At 40.1% G+C, this 12,514-nt stretch overlaps 1 long non-coding RNA gene across 2 annotated transcripts in view; it reads right to left on the bottom strand.

The window, feature by feature from the left end:
* Positions 1 to 11,050, bottom strand: part of LOC124014174 — a 59,127-nt gene extending 48,077 nt beyond the window's left edge. For both annotated transcript variants that reach the window (XR_006834976.1, XR_006834975.1), the window contains exons 1-2: positions 10,920 to 11,050; positions 10,545 to 10,696 (exon numbers count right to left, since the gene is read on the bottom strand). This is a non-coding gene — a long non-coding RNA (uncharacterized LOC124014174). The remainder of the gene's footprint in view (positions 1 to 10,544; positions 10,697 to 10,919) is intronic.
* Positions 11,051 to 12,514: the final 1,464 nt, after the last annotated feature.

Below are 12,514 nucleotides of genomic sequence, written 5' to 3'. Positions count from 1 at the left end.
GGCATTCAGCAGTGGCTGTTAATGATTATCTTTAGGTGGGCTAATCATTATGCATCCCACTGACAGGCACCTTGTCTGTTCATTGAGGAGGATGTCTAACCCTTACCACAGTCCTCATTTACCATTGTCATTGGATACTGAGACATGTCGTACGGCTGGGAAGACCGATAAAGACAAATTAGTTGTCAGATGTGTAAATGGTCATTCATGTGGGAACGTGTGAATGTTGTGGGATTACATAAGTATACATTGTGGTGTGCCTCGCGTTTGAGAATCTCTCTCTCGTTCTCAGAGCAAACGTTTGTTAAAGTATTGTTAAAACCATTGGTCTGACAGGAAGATCTGGGGCACATTGTCCCAATGTAACCCCGTGGAAGTTTATTTAATGTCGGTGAAAAACCTTTGAAAGTAACTCTCTCGCAGCTTTCACTGTATTTCCTCATTTCAATTCTCTCTACATCACAGCTTGTTTGCAACATCTCTTGTTACTGTCTTCAGAGACTGCATCTCAGAAGATGCACAGAATAGGACGTCACACATCACTCAAAGATATGCCCTTTCTGTTACTCTGGAAAAGGAAAGCATTATTTCATTACCTGATGCAAAATGCTGCTAATTCTCTTTGGATGTGGAGTTTTTTCAAATAGCACAGCAAGTCTTACTGTGAGTAGCGCAGTACAGAAGTGGGAAGTTGAGCGTTTGTAGAAAGAAAAGTCATTCTGGATAAGCACAGATATAAGTAGCTGGCATTAGCATTTGCTGAATGTTGGCTAGCTAGTCACAATGCAGTAATTCCTTTACAGCCCACCAGTGAGAACAGTAGGATGATAGATTCCCAAAACGAACTGGTTGGCTGAAAGACCCCCGTTTGTAGTCAGAAGAGGGCTATTGTCTGTGGCATTATGGCAAAAAATGAGCATTTACTGTATTAAACATTCCTTAGAATGTTAGTATTTTGCATTTCAATGGAATACACAGTTATATTTTCAACCTCAATGTTTTTGTCTATGATATTTGCCACTAAGGAGTGTCTACTGTCCACAGCATAGCAGATTTACCAACCAGATATACCAACTAGTAACTACTAGCCAAACTGGAACATTCAGGTAGGCAATTGGTGACTGATAACCCTCAAACCACAAGTGAGACTTGCTTATTGGGCGTCACACAAGTTCAAAAGATACATGTTCTACTATTGTATAAGGCTGTTTCCCCTAAATGGATTGAAATAACATTGGAATGAATGACATCGATTGGAATGCAAACAGGCCTAGCCCCCAAGTCTAATTTAAATGTACATGTGAATACGAGAATTTAGGAGTACCATTCAACAGAAAGAAACACGTGGGAGGATTTTCCATTATTGAATCACATCACCATTAGTGATTAGTGATTAGCATTGATGATTATTTAGTACATACAGGTTTTGACCCAGGTGAGTGTGGCATGCTGTGCTGCAATGTGCGCAAAACAAATACAGCATCTTTAAAGGGATACTGTGATACAGGCGTTTTTCTACTTTTCCAGAGTCATATTAACTTGTGGATACCATGTTTAGGTATCTGCGTGCAGTATGAAGGACGTTAGAGGTAGATTCACAAGCCAATGCTAACTAGCGTTAGCGCAATGACTGGGGGTCTACAGGTTTGGTAGAATACGATATAGGTCATGAGAAAGCATGTTGTAAGGGAAGTTTGGGCAATAATGGTGATTAAGTAAGCACAGAAACCCAAATAGACTTGTCAGATGTTTTAGCTAATCTAATGTGTCTATAAAGTAGACTCATGCAATATCATTTTATGGTTATGAATTACGATCCAATTCTATCATTCTTTCTTTGACATTTGCCCGTAGGAGAACAGATTAACATGAGGTTTGAGCATGTCTAAGTTGTTGATCCAGTGAACAGGTTGATACGTGTTTGATGGAACATTTCAGACAATGTCAGTGAAGGAGGACTCATTCGGATGCTTGTGTATGTAGCCAAGACCTATTAAAGACAACTACTACCACAATCGGGACAAATCGAGGTCGCGTTCAGTAGACACCAAATTGGAGGAAAGGTTTTGATGTACTACCTGAACTGAATAGGAATTGGCACCTTTCATTTTGTAGTTCAAAAAGCACACAATTGGGTCAAAGTGAGCCAAGCAAAGACAAGCTGTACTAGAACCAGCATAGTAAGGTCCCGTTCGGCCCTATAGTGTGAAACGGGCAAAAGTGAAGTATGATTTTTTTTAAATGGAGCTGACAACACTTTTCAGAAGCTGAAAGCCTTTGCCTCAATGAGTAATGCTCTGTACTTTAGACAGTGCAGTCAGTTACCAGGTGTGTGTGTGTGTGAGTGCAGTTTAGTTTGGTTTTTATTAAGGGGTGGTTTAAGGGAAAATATGATTTTGAATGGAAATACATTCTTGGGTCCTCACAAAGATAGTAAAACAAATGTGTGTGTGTGTGCACGTGTTTTGTCTGTATTTATATTCGCCAATAATGTGCCATTAATTATATCCTTGTTTATGCCGAACCAGTTGGGAGCCTAGTGGCGTGTATCTTAAATGCTTGTTCAAACCCTTTAGCCTCCAGCACCATGGCATGATCTTAACCACACTAAAGAATCCACGGGGTGAACATATTTCTGCTGTAATTATTGCCTGGAGACGCCGGACGGCATTCCACTCTCCACGGTGCAAAGGTGACAGACAGCATTTGCATCACAAAATTGAGTTTAGGCTGTTGTGAATCATGACTGCAGCTGTACGTAACCTACACCTTCAATGTTTACTTACTGTATGTGTGCATTTGGGTATGTAGAACAGATTGTTGCAGTGTAAAGGAATGCAAATTCCATCCCAACATGGTCGTGAACTCACAACCCTCTGCTCACCAACTCATGAAGCACTGTCAATACCACTGACCCCAAACAGCAGCAAGGTTGTCAAGCTGCATGTTTTATGGAATTTCTTGGGGAGGTAACACTCACCTGGCAATGGGAGTGTAAACAGGTTTTAATGCCCCTTTGAAGATGGTATATTGCCTGTCACACTCCATTTAAGAGGCATATGGCAGCTCTTACAAGTGTCCGTCCCAATGTAGGCATTCTATTCCCTACATAGTGCACTACTTTTGACCAGAACCCTATGGACCACGGACAAAAGTTGTGTACTATAAAGGGAATGTGGTGCCATTTGGGACAGAGCCCTGCTGCTTCCTCTCCAGGGTACGCTCGTAAATCAAATGGTGTAACTGGATTTGAAGCACTGCACAGCCACTATGATACACTGGTAGGTCATGTTTTGCAAAGACAGTAGTGTATGAGCATACTAAATTCTTGTTAACAAAAGAGACCTTGTGTTTTGATGTGTTATGTAGGACAATGCCATGCATTATTGTGTTCACCGTTACATGTGTGGTAAGGTGAAGTATATACAAATCAAAAGAAAATACATTTCTTTAATCTCATTGGCCTATAATGTACTGTAAAGCCAGAGTGAACGTAACATTTTCAACATCTTCGAATTTAGGGATACCTACAGTACCAGTCAAAAATGTATACATACCTACTTATTCAAGGGTTTTTCTTTACTTTTGACTAATTTCTACATTGTAGAATAATAGTGAAGACATCAAAACTATGAAATGACACATATGTAACCATGTAGTAACCAAAAACAATGTTATCTTTGAGAGTCTTTAAAGTAGCCACCTTTTGCCTTGATGACAGCTTTGCACACTCTTGGCATTTTCTCAACCAGCTTCATGAGGAATGCTTTTCCAACAGTCTTGAAGGAGTTCCCACATATGCTGAGCACTTACTGCTTTTCCTTCACTCGGTAGTCCAACTCATCCCAAACCATCTCAAATGGGTTGAGGTCGGTTGATTGTGGAGGCCAGGTCATCTGATGAAGCACTCAATCACTCTCCTTCTTGGTCAAATAGCCCTTACACAGCTTGGAGGTGTGTTTTGGGTCATTGTCCTGTTGAAAAACAAATGATAGTCCCACTAAGCGCACAACCAGATGGGATGGTGTTTCCCTGCAGAATGCTGTGGTAGCCATGCTTGTTAAAAGTGTTCCTTGAATTCTAAATAAATCACTGACTGTGTCACCAGCAAAGCACCCCCCCAACATCACACCTCCTCCATGCTTCATGGTGGGAACCACACATGCAGAGAGCATCTGTTCACCTACTCTGCATCTCACAACGACACAGCGGTTGGAACCAAAAATCTCAAATTTGGACTCAGAAAAGGACAGATTCCCATTTCCATTGTTCGTGTTTCTTGGCCCAAGCAAGTCTCTTCTTATTATTGGTGTCCTTTAGCAGTTCTTTGTTGTTGCAGCAATTTGACCATAAAGGCCTGATTCATGCAGTCTCCTTTGAATAGTTGATGTTGAGATGTGTCTGTTTCTTGACCTCTGTGAAGCATTTATTTGGGCTGCAATTTGAGGTGCAGTTAACTGTAATGAAGTTATCCTCTGCAGCAGAGGTAACTCTGGGTCTTCCTTTCCTGTGGCGGTCCTCATGAGAGCCAGTTTCATCAAAGCGCTTGATGCTTTTTGCGACTGCACTTGAAGAAACTTTTTTTTCCCCTTCGAATTGACTGACCTTCATGTCTTAATATAAAATGACTCAAGTAAAAGTGAAAGTAACCCAGTTAAACACTACATTTCAGATTTGAAATGTACTTAAGGTCAGTGGTGGAAAAAGTACTCAATTGTCATACTTAAGTAAATGTACCAAGTAAAAGTCAATTCTACACAACCAATTCCTTATATTTAGCAAACCATATGGCACAATTACCTTATTTATGACTTTTTTAAAACTTTGACAGCCATGGGCACACTCCAACACTCAGACATAATGTACCAAGTCTACCAGATCAGAGGCAGTAGGGATGACCAGGGACGTTCTCTTGATAAGTGTGTGAATTGGACCTTTTTCCTTTACTGCTAAGCATTCAAATTGTAACTAGTACTTTTGGGTGTCAGGGAAAATGTATGGAGTAAAAAATGCATAAGTAGTCAAAAATGTATATAGTAAAGTACAGATACTCCAAAAAACTTCTTAAGTAGTACTTTAAAGTCTTTTTACTTTACACCACTGGTTATTTCATAGTTTTGATGTCTTCGCTATTATTCTAAAATGTAGAAATGAGTAAAAAATTCAGAAAAACCCTTGAAAGAGAAAGTGTGTCCAAACTTTTGACCTATGTAGGGGAACTGTTGTGAGTCATTTTTCCTTTTTATAAGGTCTGTCTTATTGCCTAACCTTTCAAGAATGTCTTTGACTTCTTAAAACCATCCCTGGAACACTGCTCGGCTGATAAGACGATAATAGAACGCTGCATAGGAATCGCTGCAAAAATGCCACTGAGGGCTTTTAACTGGGGAGCAAATAAACAACATTACAAAGACAGATTTGACAACTTTCTTGGATTAAGCTATTGTTTTGATGTGGCGATTATTAAAGGCTATGACATATGCTTTCATCTGGACGTAATTATGGCTCGAACCTCACAATGACGTACACAACAGAAGGGATTCACAATGTGAAAGACAATGCCTGGTTTTGACTGCCGTCTACCATGACCGATTTTGACTGCCGTAGACGAACGCCCTTATCTTGACCCCGACAATAACAGGAAACGGCAATAATATGTGATTTTAACACTTGAAGTGATTGACAGAACTGAGTACACCATGACATATGGCTTAACTGCTAACCCCACAAAAAAATGTACAGTCAACAATAGTATGGAGGGTTAAGCGTTTATTATGTGCTGTTGTGATTGTAGAGAAAACTGTTTGTTATGTTTTTATAACTAGGGTTGGTTTACACTTCTTGATGTCCGATGTCGGATTTGAATGTTAACATATTGACAATGAAGCTCCACAAGCTATACCTCAAACAGATATGGACAGACATTTAGATCAAAGCTTGAAGAAATCTCCTTGACTCCTTGGGTGATACAGTGTACCATACTCGATGACGATGGATATTGTAGGACCTACTCTGAAACTGACGGCATTTCATGGAATGGTTCAAAACATAGCTGTTTCTCTGTGTAACATCCAATCTCAGATCTACTCAGAATGTCGCCTATAACCTCTCCCAAGTCCGTACGGGAGTTGCAGCGATGGGACAAGACTAACTACCAGTTGGATATCATGAAATTGGGGAGAAAAAGGAGTAAAAAAAAAGAAAAAAGAAAGTGAAATATATATGTATATAGAATGTTGTCTACAGTTCAGTATAGTTATTTCTTGGCATTATACAGGCTGCTTTTTGAATGGCAGCCATGCTTTCTCATTTTGCTCACAGATTAAATGGTTTAGCCAGTCGATGAATGAATGATGATAATGACCCGTAACAGTGGTGTCAGCTGCTTAAATCCTATAGGGGGATCATGGGATGTTTTTCTATGCCTACTTCCCTCACTCAATCAATGGAGTAGCTTTATTTTTTACATACATACGTGGCAGAGACTGACATCAGTTAATAATGCAGTAGGTCCATTAACAAGTCCAAACACAAACACATGACGGACTGTGATAATAGTGTAGCTTGCTTCACTAAGTTAGGTCCCTTATGTAACACAGTGTTCCATCTTTGTCAAGCATTGTGGGAGTTTTGGACAAATCCACGTTAACAGAATGACGCTGAGATTCCGAATAATTACAAATGTAAACAAAAATCTCCATGCACAATTACAACTTTTAACATTTGCCACAGAACATTTAACAAAAATCTATTTAACTCGGAGAACAGTGCAGATGTCATGTTTTGTCATTTATTATCTTGTCTTGTCCCTGTGCTTCCCATTCTATTCGTTTCCCTCTGCTGGTCTTATTAGGTTCTTTCCCTCTTTCTATCCCTCTCTCTCCCCCTCCCTCTCTCACTCTCTCGCTCTCTCTTCTCTCTATCGTTCCGTTCCTGCTCCCAGCTGTTCCTATTCCCCTAATCATCATTTAGTCTTCCCACACCTGTTCCCGATCCTTTTCCCTGATTAGAGTCCCTATTTCTCTCCTTGTTTCCCGTACCTGCCCTGTCGGATCCTCATTTATAATTCACCGTGCTGTGTCTATGTTTTGCCCTGTCGTGTCGTGTTTCCCTCAGATGCTGCGTGGTGAGCAGGTGTCTGAGTCTGCTAGGTTCAAGTGCCTTCCCGAGGCAACCTGCAGTTCTCGATCAAGTCTCCAGTCCGTTCTCGTCTTTACGTGTAGTATTATGCTTTTTTGTTTTGTAAAGTTTATTCTGGATTAAATACTCTGTTTTCGCCAAGTCGCTTTTGGGTCCTCATTCACCTGCATGACAGCAGATGTAAAGTTTGGTAACAGAATGACAGTAAAATCTCCATCAGTTTTAACTGTTTTAAAAAACAGAAATAATGCAGAAATTCTGCAGAAATAATGGGGTGTCAGCTAATGACATGACACCTTGACTTTGAAAACATATATTTTAGTTGTTGAACTACAGTAAGTGAAGTGGACTAACACCTGGTAACAAAATGATAGTAAAAGAATGACATCAGGGGTCTCGGATCTGTACTATACAGAAATGCATCATAATGAATGTCATTCTCTTCATGCCAATGTTTTCTGAAAAGATACATAAAGGTAGAAAAATAGAACATCCTTCTTTGTATGTTTGGGTTTTATTCTTCACACTGGCTATTATTCTAATGAGCCAAACAAGACCAAATTTGGTTGGTCCGGACCAAATCTGTAGCAATCATAGATGTCCATATTTCACAAGTTTGGACAGTACAGCACAGCACCGTAAAGCACAGTAGAGCACAGCACAGTATAGTTCAGTACACTAAAGTAGAGTAGAGTACAGTACGATACAGTAAATTATACCTTACTTTACTGTACTGTATTGTATTGTACTGTACTGTGCTATACTGTAAATATAGACTGGCTTTCATCAAGCTGCCCACTCAAGAAAAAGCTTCAAACTTTAACCAGTGCCTTCAACCAGGTTCAGGTTATCAGTCAACCAACCAGGGTATTAACAAACACAGGAATGACGTCATCAACATGTATTGATCACATCTTTACTAGATGGGATGAAATTCAAAGTATCCAAATCCATCAGAAGTAGTGATCACAATACAGTAGACATATCTAGGAAAACCAAAGTTCCAAAGGCTGGGCCTAATATAGTGTATAATAGGCCATACAATAAGTTTTGTAGTGATTCCTATGTTGATGATGTAAAGAATAATTACTGGTCTGTGGTGTGTTGTGAGGAGCCACCAGACGCTGCACTTGACACATTTATGAAATTGCTTATTCCAGTTACTAATAAGCACGCACCCATTAAGACAATTACTGTAAAAACTATTACATCCCTATGGATTGATGAGGATTTGAAAAAACCGTATGTTTGAGGGATTTGGGAAAATAATTGTCAAATAAGTCTGCCTGCACAGCCGACTGGCAAACGTACTGTAAATTCAGATATCATGTTGTTAAACTGATGATATTGCCACTCCTATTTTCCATCTCTTCAAGTTAACCCTACAGGAAAGTGTGTGCTATCAGGCCTGGAGGGAAGCAAAATTCATTTAGCAACTCAATAACAGCAAAGAACCGTTTACTGGCTCAAACAGCTGACAAATCAGCCCGTTACCAACCTTTAGTACACTTTTGGAAAAGTTTGACCAAATACAATGATATTCCACAGTAAACAAAATGAACAGATTTTCAGCATGCTTATAGGGAAGGGCATTCAACATGCATGTCACTTACACAAATGACTGATTATTGGCTGAGAGAAATTGATAATAAAAAGATTATGGGAGCTGTTTTGTGAGTCTTCAGTGCAGCTTTTGACATTATCGATCATCATCTGCTGCTGGAAAATCAAATGTGTTATGGCTTTACACCCCCCTGCTATATTATGGACTGCCTGTCTAACAGAACACAGAGGGGGTTCTTTAATTGAAGCCTCTCCAACATGATCCAGGTAAAGTCAGGCGTTGCCCAGGACAGCTTACCTTTTTCTAATACTAATGACCCTGAGTAAAACCTGTGTGTCTATGTATGCTGATGACTCAACACTATACACGTCAGCTACTACAGCAAGTGAAATCAGTGCAACACTTAACAAAGAGTCACAGTCAGTTTCAGGATGGGAGGCAAGAAATAAGTTAGTCCTAAATGTAAAAAATTAAAAAAACATTCACTAAATGCTAAACCTCAACTAAATCTTGAAATCTTGGAAATTTAGCTGAGGAGTTGAGGAGACTAAACTGCTTGGAGTAACCCTGGATTATAAACTGTCACGGTCAAAACATATTGATTCAACAGTAGCTAAGGTGGGGAGAGGTCTGTTTATAATGGAGAGTAACTCACTAGTAACGACACTATCAACAAGGCAGGTCCTATAGTCCCTAGTTTTGTCGCACTTGGACTACAGTCGTGTGGTCAGGTGCCACAAAGAGGGACTTAGAAAAATTACTATTGGCCCAGAACAGGGCAGCACGGCTGGCCCTTAAATGTACACGGGGAGCTAACAATAATATGCATGTCAATCTCTCCTGACTCAAAGTGGAGAGATTGACTTCATCACTACTTGCTTTTATAAGAAGTGTTAACAAGCTGAATGCACTGCGCTGTCTGTTTAAATTACTAGCACACAGCTCAGACACCCATCCATACCCCACAAGACATGCTTCCAAAGGTCTCTTCACAGTACACAAGTCCAGAACAGACTATGGGAGGCGCACAGTACTACATAGAGCCATGGCTACACTATTCCACATCAAGTAAATCATGCAATCAGTAAAAATCAGATTTTAAAAAATGGATTTAAAAAAAATACACCTTATGGAACAGTAGGGACTGTGAAGAGACACATGTACAGACACACACAAATAACATACCCACTCCACACACACCGACACACGTGGATTCTGTGTTGTAGATATGTGGTAGCAGAGTAGTGGCCTGAGGGCACACGCTTAATGTGTTGTGAAATCTGTTGCGAAATGTAATGTTATGTTTTTTAAAGAGTAGCTGCTGCCTTGGCAGGAACTAATGGGCATCCATAATGAATGCAAATACAAGTACTGTGCTGTCTAAACTTGTGAAACATTCCAAGATTGGTTCGGGTTTGGAATGACCAAATTTCAACTGCTTTTTAACATCCATGGAAATCTGGTGTTAGTCAGAGCTCAGTTGGTGAGGGGACTGGTTACAGTACATGGAAAGAGAGGCGCCTCATGGCTAGGTGTCAGTAAGAGCTGGGAGAGGTGACATTAACTGGATAGAGAGAGATGAGAGAGGGGAGAGCTTTTCCAGACTGTTTTATCACTCTTGCTTTGACCACCAGACATCAGAAAGAGAAAGAAAACAGCTATGAGCTGAACAGTATGCCAGTGGAAGGGAGGACAGTAGCAGGTGACCCAACTGTGGTTTGTGACTTATGATTCCCCATTGTAGCCAATTCAGTAACAGGATGACACATTTTAATCACTTAATGAATCATATAGTAACCCAAATTGTTATTAGTAAAAACAATATAACTAAATGACTAACCTTTACTTGTAACTTCTGTGAACTTGTTTGGGATGCTCATGATCGACATGTATGACAGCGTGTTCCAGTTCCCACCAATATCCAGCAACTTCGCTCAGCCATTGAAGAGGAGTGGGACAACATTCCACAGGCCACAATTAGCCTGATCAACTCTGCGAAGGAGATGTGTATTGCTCTGCATGAGGCAAATGGTGGGCACGCCAGATACTGACTGGTTTTATGATCCATGCCACTACCTTTAAAAGGTTTTTTTAAATACATTTATTTCAAATGACTGATTGCTTCATTTGAACTGTAACTCAGTAAAATCTTTGAAATTGTTGCATGTTGCGTTTATATTTTTGTTTAGACTCTTAGCTTTCATTTGAAACCAACCTGAATGTGCTCCTACGAACTTCACATGTGTAATAATGGAGCTAGGAAGCAGGTGCAGGTGAATCATTTAATAAAATAACAAAACCAGGAATGAGACAATTCCACGTGGCTACACACCGGTACACAAGAATAATACCAACTAGTGAACGAACATGAGAGTGACATATAAAGGGGAGGAAATGATAAAGGTAATGAAGTCCAGGTGTGAATCATAATGATTAACAGGTGCGCATAATAATGAGTGCCAGGTGTGCGTAATGATGAATCCCTGGACCGGTGGTTGTCATTCCAGCGACTTCATACAGGGATAGCTCAACCAAATTACACAATTACATATGTGTTTCCTTGCCTAGTAACCGATCTATATGAACCAGAAGAGACTGTAATCTTCGGGTTTGTTTACCTAGCCACTGACACCAATTAATGATACATAGCCATTGATTTTTGAAGAATGTAAGTTAAAAATGTCCGTGCTTTTGAGAGTGGTTACATTTCTCCAGCCACATCCCTCAGCTGTTTAACAAATTAGTGGCAGGCCAACCACTTGTTGTTTTTCCAATTGCAGATTGACCCTTTAATGCCCATACCAAGTTTTTGGGCTACACTGTTAAAATCTGAAAATACAAGTTTGCTTCTCATACATTAAATCCTGATTTCTTGATTACATGATTACTTGAATCCAAATGCATTTTTTTCATTCAGTTTTATTGAAAAATACCATCAAAAGGCTTTCTTTCTGAAACGTTGGTTGGACCACCATTTGTTCGTCATTCCTACCGATTTCCCAGGTATCTTTTCTCACTGTATTGTCTGTCAGGTTAATAAATGGTCATTTACCGAGGTTACGTAGCACGTGACCCTGTCGTGTTCAGCCTGGTGGTCTCCCAACCGTCAGCTCTGTAAACATACCGTGCTGCTCGCTGTGTCATTACATCACTTCGCACAGGGATCATAAAAGGTTGATTAAACATTGACTTATCAGGCTGCAGTGATATAATGAGTTGGAAGCTGTAGTTAGAAGACAAACATACCAAAGGTAGCACACAATGTTTGTATTTTCTCCCTCCTCCCTTCCAGGGCATAGCTGACAGTTATCAGCTGAGATATGAGAAGCCCATGGGAATGGGAGACTGCAGCTACATGGGTATGGAGTGAAATTAGTGCCAACTGAAATTTTACTGAAGCAAGGGCAATTACACAATTAGTCCCTTAAATATGATTGATGGATGGTTCTTCACCATAAGGATGATGATCGACTTCAACCTCTTTAAGAGACAAAAAGTCGAACACGGAACCCAAACCGGCTGCGTGCGTGCGCCATCGTGCATAAATGTATTTTGTCCCCCTACACCAAACGCGATCACGACACGCAGGTTAAAATATCAAAACAAACTCTGAACCAATGACATTAATTTGGGGACAGGTCGAAAAGCATGAAACATGTATGGCTAGTTAGCTTGCACTTGCTAGCTAATTTGTCCTATTTAGCTAGCTTGCTGTTGCTAGCTAATTTGTCCTATTTAGCTAGCTTGCTGTTGCTAGCTAATTTGTCCTGGGATATAAACATTGAGTTGTTATTTTACCTGAAATGCACA

The sequence above is a fragment of the Oncorhynchus gorbuscha genome, linkage group LG25 (genome assembly GCF_021184085.1).
Source record: "Oncorhynchus gorbuscha isolate QuinsamMale2020 ecotype Even-year linkage group LG25, OgorEven_v1.0, whole genome shotgun sequence".
Taxonomy (NCBI): Eukaryota; Metazoa; Chordata; class Actinopteri; order Salmoniformes; family Salmonidae; genus Oncorhynchus; species Oncorhynchus gorbuscha.
Note: the sequence above shows the minus strand (reverse complement) of the source record. Positions and strands in the feature narration are given on the sequence as shown.